Source organism: Haliotis rubra, unplaced genomic scaffold (genome assembly GCF_003918875.1).
Source record: "Haliotis rubra isolate DU_JTF1 unplaced genomic scaffold, ASM391887v1 Scf68, whole genome shotgun sequence".
Lineage (NCBI taxonomy): Eukaryota > Metazoa > Mollusca > Gastropoda > Lepetellida > Haliotidae > Haliotis > Haliotis rubra.
This window is the reverse complement of record NW_025767390.1, coordinates 1,284,644-1,294,546: the sequence shown is the minus strand read 5'-3', so window position 1 is coordinate 1,294,546 and position 9,903 is coordinate 1,284,644.

Below are 9,903 nucleotides of genomic sequence, written 5' to 3'. Positions count from 1 at the left end.
TTGCTCAGGATTAATATCCACCCGCATGCAACCATTAATGTGTGAATTTACTTCCAAATGTAATTATTCTTAAATATGAAATGTAGATAATGTAATGACTTTTATGAGATTGTCCAACACCTTATGAGTGGATGTCTAGCGCTGGCACAGACACAGAATTTTAAGAGATTGCGGGGTTGGGTCTTTGTATACTAACCATCAAAAGTTTAGACTCACTTAAAACACTCACTATATGTTATGCATCTATCTATCTATCTATCTATCTATCTATCTATCTATCTATCTATCTATCTATCTATCTATCTATCTATCTATCTATCTATCTATCTATCTATCTATCTATCTATCTATCTATCTATCTATCTATCTATCTATCTATCTATCTATCTATCTATCTATATATATATATGTATGTGTGTGTGGTTACATCGAAGATCAATTTCTCCACTAACTTGGGGGAACCAACTGCACACCTTATGCAGATGAATTGCACCGGGATCATGCATCAAATTGCTGAAAAGCTGCGTTTTGGTGTAAAGGTTTGTTAATAAGTCGCCAATTTTCACTGCGTTTACCTTTTATTGAAATCATGAGAGTAATCTTTTCAACGTTACGAATTTGTTTTACAATGCATCAATTCATGTGTAAACAGTACCTTTAAGTAGTATGGAATATATTGCAAAGTCTAGATTAGTACAATTGACTGAAGTAAGTGGCAACATTTACATTAGTGAGTCTAAACCCTTGATGGGTAGTCCGACTTTTCCATGCATTTTCTGTCTCCTTTGACAGTCGGAACACGGAAATTACTCGCCTCATCGATCGAAGTTTCACGTTGCATCTCAAGTACCATTTTGTCCGGCTCCTCGTCATCGATTCCTTTGTTTTGGTACCTCCTGATCTCTTGCCTCTGATCAGAATTATGCCTACCCGGGTTCTCCACGGGAACACTCCTCTTCTGACAATGCGTAGTGCAGAAGTCTGCAATGTTGGGGAGTCTAGATATTACTTTTAAAGTTCTCAGTGGGTTCCACTAGACCGCCTTTTCAGGGTGTAATAACCAAGTAGCATGTTCTTAATACTTTTATGAAATGTGTGACCCCAGGTATTTACCTCCCTTTGTCAAGTATGGAAGGGTACCTTCTGGCTAGTTAATCAAGAACTTAAAATCTTAAATGAAAAATGAATGATATGAATTCCGAATTTCAGCGAAATAGGAACGATACAAATTGGCAACTTAAAGGAAACGAATAAGTTTATTTTGATTTTTACCACAACACAAAAAAAAGAAAGAAGTACTTGAGCTGGAGCCTAACCAGCTTGACTGCCAATATCGCCATGCCTCTGTGTGTGGTTTTCTATTATATTCTGTAAAACATAACAGCTATGATAATCATCAAATTCACAGCCATTAACACATCTATCTACGTTATGAATACAAAGAAGGTGTGATCCCAAATAGAGCATGTTTTGTATCGATGTACTGTTAGGTGAACAATACGCCTTCGCTAGTGTAACAATAAATGTCAATTTGCATCATTTTGCACATCGAAGAACAATGTACTTTAATATCGTAGTAATTAGACGTTTTCTAATAAATTGATTTTCACATTATCCGTTATCAACACGTGAACATGGTCAATATCGTCATTGTTTGGGTTACCGGTTACAATAACATGAGCATGTTTATTGCATCAGAATATAAAATTAAATACATGTCGCCACAATGTATGTTTATATTGCTGTACAACCAGTTCAGTTATACGTCCTCGTGCTTCTTATTCATATTTCATCCCATGCACTCGGTGCATATTAGCTTGGAATTGCACTGAGATAGCTCATGATTACATTTTAGATACACAGTGAATGTAGAAGGAAAACTGGCAGGACTGTTCCATCTGATCACGATTCCATTCTATCACTCTGGCTGTATCATAGTCATGAGAGTGTGAATCACTACCAGATAGTGGTGAAACCAGGCGTGTGTAACCTGCCTCTCTGATAGCCCTGGCACAAATACATACAAGGATAAGTTTGTTCATTACTTACACAAGAAACACATTTACTGCAAAAACAGAAACCACGGTATTGTCATGTCAACAAGCCTTCCACAAAACTATATTTCTGCACTTTCCTCTTCAATAAAGGCATTCTTCGTCATCGCGAAGCATCTGTTATTTGGCATATGAGTCAATATTTGTGGGTTTTGCCGCAATGTTGCCCGTATAAGTTGAGTGAGTTTTAACGATCGATGTTGTTGTATTTGTATTTCGAGTCCAATTTCCTTCATTTCCCATGTATTTTCCTGGCTATTGCTAATTATTATCACAATTCGCGCAGGTGATTGTAGCAACCCACTATGTAATAACAACGCACTAGGTAATAAAATTTTCAGAGTCCAAAAACATTTCGGACTTAGGTGATTTTATTACATAACGGGTTATTACAAACTGGGTTACACCAGTAGCAACCCACTATGTAATAATGACGCACTATGTAATAAAATTTTCAGAGTCCAAAAACATTTCGGACTTAGGCGATTTTATTACAAAGCGAGTTGGTACTTTTGCCTAAGGCTGGAAAATGACTGAAAATCAAAGTTGAAGATATTCCTTCCGGTGAGGACAATATGTGTTCTACACCCTTACTTAAGTGTAAACTTCAGCTTAAACCCGTTCCATCATATGAACTGTTAATATTTCGGAGTTTTCTGATGGTTTATTACAAAACGCGTTGGTATTACATACCGTGTTGAGTAGCGAAATGTAATAAGATTTTGCACATCTTAACGCATTATGTAATAAAACTTACAAAGTGCCAAACGTCACCCTTAAGAAGATATTCCTTCAGGTGTTTTCTGATAGTTAATTGGTGGGAGCGGGCGCACTTGCCGCCCCGCCAATAAAAAAAACATACCGTACATAAAAGTGGTGTTTATTTTTCTTTGTGGGCGTTGTTACGCCGCATAGAGCTTACGCCGTATAGAGCTTACGTGTAAGCTGTATTCGGTGGTTGAAAACGCATACTAGAACGGCATGCAGGGTTCACGTAACACCTAATGACGTCGTAAATGACGTCAAAGTGTATGTCATTTCAGCATAATCAGTCATTTTCAAGTAAAGAAACATACCATATAATGTCATAAATGACGTCATAAGACGTTACGATAACGTCACATCACTTTTTGGCATACTTTACACAAAACCATTCAGCTTCAAACTGATATATAGGACATGAAACATTTAATTCCTAACTATTACAATATTTTTCTTTATTAGCGGGACATATATTTTTGGACACACTGTACAACTTACTTAAGCTCTATACGTTGGATATATGCATACATATTTTAAATAGCGTATAGAGTTCACATCGTGGGTGAACAGTATCGTAGCAGTAGTAAAAGAATATATAATGGCAGTAACAGTAACTGTAGTAGACGTAGTAGCCTTAACAGTAGTAGATCAGTAGCAGCAACAGCAGTAGCTGTAGCAGTAGAAGTTGCAGCAGTGGCAACAGTAGTGCCGGTGGTGTTGGCTGGTGGTCGTCGTCGTAGTAATAGTAGCAGTGGTGGTAGTTGTAGTTGTTGTCGTTGTAGTAGTCGTAGCGGTAGTCGTAATCGTTCGTCGTAATCGGTCTAGTAAGCATTGGTTTATTCCATTAAGGGGTCACTGCTACAGCTACTGCTGTTGCTGCTACTGCTCTACTACTGTTAAGGCTACTACGTCTACTACAGTTACTGTTACTGCCATTATATATTCTTTTACTACTGCTACGATTCACCACTATCTGCTGGTTTCACCACTATCTGGTAGTGATTCACACTCTCATGACTATGATACAGCCAGAGTGATAGAATGGAATCGTGATCAGATGGAACAGTCCTGCCAGTTTTCCTTCTACATTCACTGTGTATCTAAAATGTAATCATGAGCTATCTCAGTGCAATTCCAAGCTAATATGCACTGAGTGCATGGGATGAAATATGAATAAGAAGCACGAGGACGTATAATTGAACTGGTTGTACAGCAATATAAACATACATTGTGGCGACATGTATTTAATTTTATATTCTGATGCAATAGACATGCTCATGTTATTATAACCGGTAACCCAAACAATGACGATATTGACCATGTTCACGTGTTGATCACGGATAATGTGAAAATCAATTTATTAGAAAACGTCTAATTACTATAGTATTAAAGTACATTGTACATAGTTGCAATGTACTTCGATGTGCAAAATGATGCAAATTGACATTTAATGTTACACTAGCGAAGGCGTATTGTTCACCTAACAGTACATGGATACAAGTCCGAAATGTTTTTGGACTCTGAAAATTTTATTACATAGTGCATTGTTATTACATAGTGGGTTGCTACAGGTGATCATTCCACAAAGTGATCTCAGAAATAAAGTCTTCCTAACTCCTCAACTACAAAAACACAGATTTAGTTTATCAATCCATCCACCCATTCATTCATTCATTCATTCATTCATTCATTCATTCATTCATTCATTCATTCATTCATTCATTCATTCATTCATTCATTCATTCATTCGTTCATTCATTCATTCATTCATCCATCCATTGGCAAGAATGCTTAGTCTTATCATGGATATCTGGACTGCCGCTACCATTATTCAGAATGGTGATCTAAAGCTTCCCGTTACTACTAGTATGTCTGAGTCACGCACCTTCTACATTCATGCTGGAATTTAATATGAATGTAACAATTACTGTAAGGTGGAATAGCTTGACGTATTTCCGAAGGCATACATTCAAAGCTGTCTGCTGATATGTAAAGCCACCTTTGTCATGAAAATGAGGCTTCGAAGGGTCTGTCTGTAAATTAGATGTTCTTAAAGTGTAGATGACAGTTTGATGTAGATGACAGACCAATGAGAGCGAGACGCTCGTTAAAACAGATTCACAACCTTACACTTGTCTTTCATGTGACATCTCAAATCCAAACATTTTGTTGGTACTGGTTTTCATGGATATCATATTGCCGACTTCCTTAAACCTTAAGCTGGAATTAACTACATGCAAAGTCTGAATGCTTTAAGATTGGTGTTGTAAATCCTCTCCTCAAATCTTGTCTAACTATCGACCAGTGTCAGATCTGCCTATTCTTTTCAACCAAATTGGAGAAGGCTGTCAAGATACGTATTGCTGAATATATCGAGGATTACAACCTTTCTTGTAAGTTCCAGTCATGCTGGGCGAATCACAGAGATAGCTTTACTTTGAGTCGTGGATGATCTGCAGTAGATCTCCTTGACTGTCTAGTGTTGACAGTAGCCTTGATACTGACACTCGGGGAAACTTCCAGATGACAAAATGTGGTTTCCAGACCACCAGGAAGTTTCTTCAAATTCAGAATAGAATTTGGCACCACATACTTTACATACACATTTGCCTTATGACGTAATTTGTGAAACTTTGTTACAAAAAGCTCTGGAAAAACAATTACATGTGACGCTAGACTGCCGTTGGGTCATCAAGAGTTTCCAATATTTGATTGCTGCAGCGCATTATGTAGCGATCTCCAGTTTTTGACAGCACTTTTATTACTGATATATTTTTAACAGACGTCGAAGTTTCAAGGTCACGCCAAATAGGCTCATTCCAAATCGTTGGGTATCTTGCAGATTATGGAACGAGTGTGCTAAATGGCATCGGGATGAGTCGGTTACCTGCCGGGGACATGTGACTTTCGGCAGAGATCGTCAGCATGATAAGATGAATATGGTGAATTCAAAAGGTGCTCCAAAGGGACTATCTGGCAGTATGTCCTGGAGAACCACAAAACTGGTGCTTATTTTGTTACGCAGCACCAAACTACATTTCAAGTTATGAGCATGATGTATATTATCATGTGTATGCCAATTATGCGCTACTTCAGACAGATTTGCCCCCAACAGTAGTCAACACAAAGCATTGTAGCGAATTGGAAAGTCAATGAGACTGAAACAGAAGACATGCAAACGATACATAAAGAGGTCTGACAGTTGAGTGAATTCGTTAGCAGTTGGCCAGGGACTGATTCTGTGATCGTAACGATTCAGTTTGGACTATCTGAATTATCATCGATCATATAATATGTGATGCCACTGGATGATGCGTGGTTAAGGACTTGGGAATTCATTATACAGTACAATAGGTTTAAAACGAACATGCTTATAACCAACTGACGGATATCGCGGACTGCTTTTGCATCCCGGACACTTGTAATATTTGTATAGCAGACTACTGTAAGAACGAATTAAAACATGTGATCCCCTTGAGGTTGTTATATTTGTAGCTTACTGTACATGTCTTAACGCAATGTTGCGTTTGGCTATTTCATGAGATGCACATAATCATAGGTTTTTACTTCAAAATGGTGATCCTAAGGAAACGTTTCATTGGGAATTCGTATTGACCATTTCACTCTGTGTGAATATAATTGTATAGTTGGCATCATCACCACCATCGAGTTGTGGAGTAGTTTAGTGGTAAAGGTGTTCGTCTGTCACGCCGAAGGGACTGGGTTCACAATGTGTGAAGCCTATGTGTTGTGTCCCCTGCCATGATATTACTGGAATATTGCTAAAACGGTGTAAAAACCAGGCTCAAAAACAGAAATATATTAGAATCTTAAATATTAATATACACAAATATATTAATAATGCAATGTTGTATTTGGTACATTAGATTATAATAAAGGGACCTCGGACAGACGTATTAAATGGCTTTGAAAATATATTGTAAAAGCATTTCACATTTTTATATATGGCACATTAACCTGCGAATAAAAGCAACAATGCTTTATTAAAAATACCATGAAAACAAATATAGTCAGCTGAGAAAGGCCCATGGCAGTCGTAGGCCAATGACATCACGTCAACAACACTTTGCTATACAGTATTCAGTTGTCCATCCAGGGAACTGATACTGAGTCAGCTTGCTAAAGACATCATGTATGGTTCAAAGACAAGGACACTGCGCTGCCAATGTTCAATGTAAACTGAGGTAGCAAATTACAACCACTGATTCCAACTATGTCTTTTGTAATGTTCTTTTTTTAAAATGTCAAATTTATTGATTTTAGAAAATAGCACATCTAAGATACAAATCAGCAGTTACGCGAAATGTCTGTTTTCATTTTCAAAAAGTTTCATTTCAAAAATACCCCCTGAACTTCTATGTACCCTGAACCCTGAAGTACGTTATGCTTTTAAAAGCTGATGTTCCACTGCTATAAAACACACTATAATTAAACGCTCTGGTAACTTTTTCATGTTTTTAACAAACGCAAAATAAGCAATTCATTTTTGATCACAATCAATTTTGTGCCTTCGGCATATGATTGCGTTTTACACAGAGATTACAAACATAATGTAAAGACAATATGATGTGCTATGGGTTTAATGCATCTTTACACTTTAGCAAGTTTTCTCCAACATATATAATAGGAGAATAACAACTGAATGATATCATTCCCCAGTTACACGTAATCAATTTTAGAGCCCGGGGTTTTTGGTGCAGCACATTAAAATGAGAACATCGTAATGAAATACAGAGATATAGAGATACAATATATTGAGCTCTACTTTATGGTGCATACAATCAGTGTCAGTGCGGACTTTAAAGTAACATATTATATTCTGCCATGAAGTTTGAAAATACTGTATTCTGAATGGTTAAGAAAATGCTTTTGAAAGTGCATAAAAATGAAGTATACCATTAAGTGAGTTGTACACACCTGTATTATTCTTCAGTAAATGGACATTACTTTGATGGGGAACTATATATGTCACGTGAATCATAATGTACCAAATATTATAACTAAAACTGTGATGATATAGTGATGACTTTCACGACTCTCCGATGGCTTGGAACATACAAAAAGATAATCGACAAATGTTACTGTAGTTGTTTTCTTTCATGGTACAAAGATGTTCAAACAAAGTTGATCTTCATCTCATTTATAGGCAACCTGTGGTTATTTCTAAGTGGATTCAACAGAATCATGAAGAGTTAGCTAAAGCAAGATTTCTGAAAAAAATCTGACTAATCTAGCTGTTTTTAGTTTTTCTTATATTTTTGGTGAAATATTTCTTCAGTAATGGATTTTCTTAACCACCAACATTAGTACAGATTATTTTAAACCTTTTCTTGTCAAGAGCTCATATGTGAACCTGCTTTTCATATATTTTTTCGTTGAATGATTCCGCTCCAGCTGTTCACACAATATCAGATGGAATATGTAATTGCTTTTCATGTGAGTATAACGGTTGGTTGCCCATGACTTGATCCCAGTGTTGTGGTAATATATTCTTGGAATAACGATAAACATGATTTCATGGTTTGTCAAAATAGCCATGATGCTTTTTTTCGTGGGCATGTTCATTTGATCGTTTGTAGTTTTACCCTATGTTCAGCAATATTCCAGATATATGACGGCAGCCTGTAAATTTTCGACTTTGGGCCAGACAATCCTGTGGTTAACATTTTGAACCACGCTGTTACTCAGCAGTAGTGCTGTTACGGCAGTAGTGTTGACGGTAGGGGGCAAATTGGTTGTACAATAACACCGTGTGGTAGTTACATTGATAGCTTATACATTTAAACCCAAACTCTGTCTCAAAGTTTGACACCTTCGTTACCTTCGCGGTTTGGGAGCGCTGGAACACTGTGGGATTGTAGCTTGCAGCTATATGAGTATGGGATGAGGGAGATTCAAGGCCTCGTCCTACGATCTGATCATGATTTGCATGTTTTCTACTAACCCAAGGGCAGTGGGGAAGCCTAGTAGTTAAAGCGTTCGCTCGTCACACCAAGGGCCTGCGTTCAATTCCCCACTTGGGTACAATGTGTGAATCCCATTCCCGGTGTCCCCCGCCGGGATATTGCTGAAATATTACTAAAACGAAACTCACGCTCACGATTTTGCAAAAGGACACCTTATGGCGAGCATCAACACCTGTTACAAGCATTCAAAATTGATGCATTTGAACACGGTTTCTTGTCGAAACTTTTATTAGTAAACCTGTTTTAAGGTACAAATATACATGAATGTGCAAATGAACACAGATGTGAATTAATTAATTATTATTTCCATTAAATATTGAAATGTGATAGGTTCTTGTATGGAAATGAAGGGAACGCTCGTGCGATTTTCAAACTGAAAACGCGAAGTACAGGTTGAGGAGAAACGTATGCCGGCGACAGGTAACATGAACTTGTCCGTTTGGTGACCTTCGTGTATTCAATATGGAATTCCAAGAGTGTTGGACTCTAATTAAAACATCACAAATGTTGACTGTAGAGTGTGCTCTGCAGCGCATATGTGACAAAGACAGCGTCACTGGTGTTATCAAACCTATTATTAATTTGTACCTAGGCGGGATTTTTTTTGTGTGTGTGTGTGTGTGTGTGTGTGTGTGTGTGTGTGTGTGTGTGTGTGTGTGTGTGTGTGTGTGTGTGTGTGTGTGTGTGTGTGTGTGTGTGTGTGTGTGTGTGTGTGTGTGTGTGTGTGTGTGTGTGTGTGTGTGTGTGTGTGTGTGTGTGACTCCCTGAGTGGTAGTGGGTATGTATGGTCTTTGTGGTGAGCATATGTTAGTGTTGCTCTCTGAGTATATATGTTCCTCTGTCGCAGTGACTTGTGCCACTGTCATTGGATCCAGAACAATCTCTTCTATTTTCACAGCAGAAGCAAATGTCATATTAACAGCGCTTAACTATATTAACAATGATCCTAAATATAAACAATATATCATCTTTTCAGACTCTTTCCTGCCTTCAGGCTATAAAATCTCTCTTGCAAACATCCACTTTCATCGATATAATTGAATTATATAATGATCTTGCTACTGGCCAATACGACATCGTCCTCTGTTGGTTACCTACTC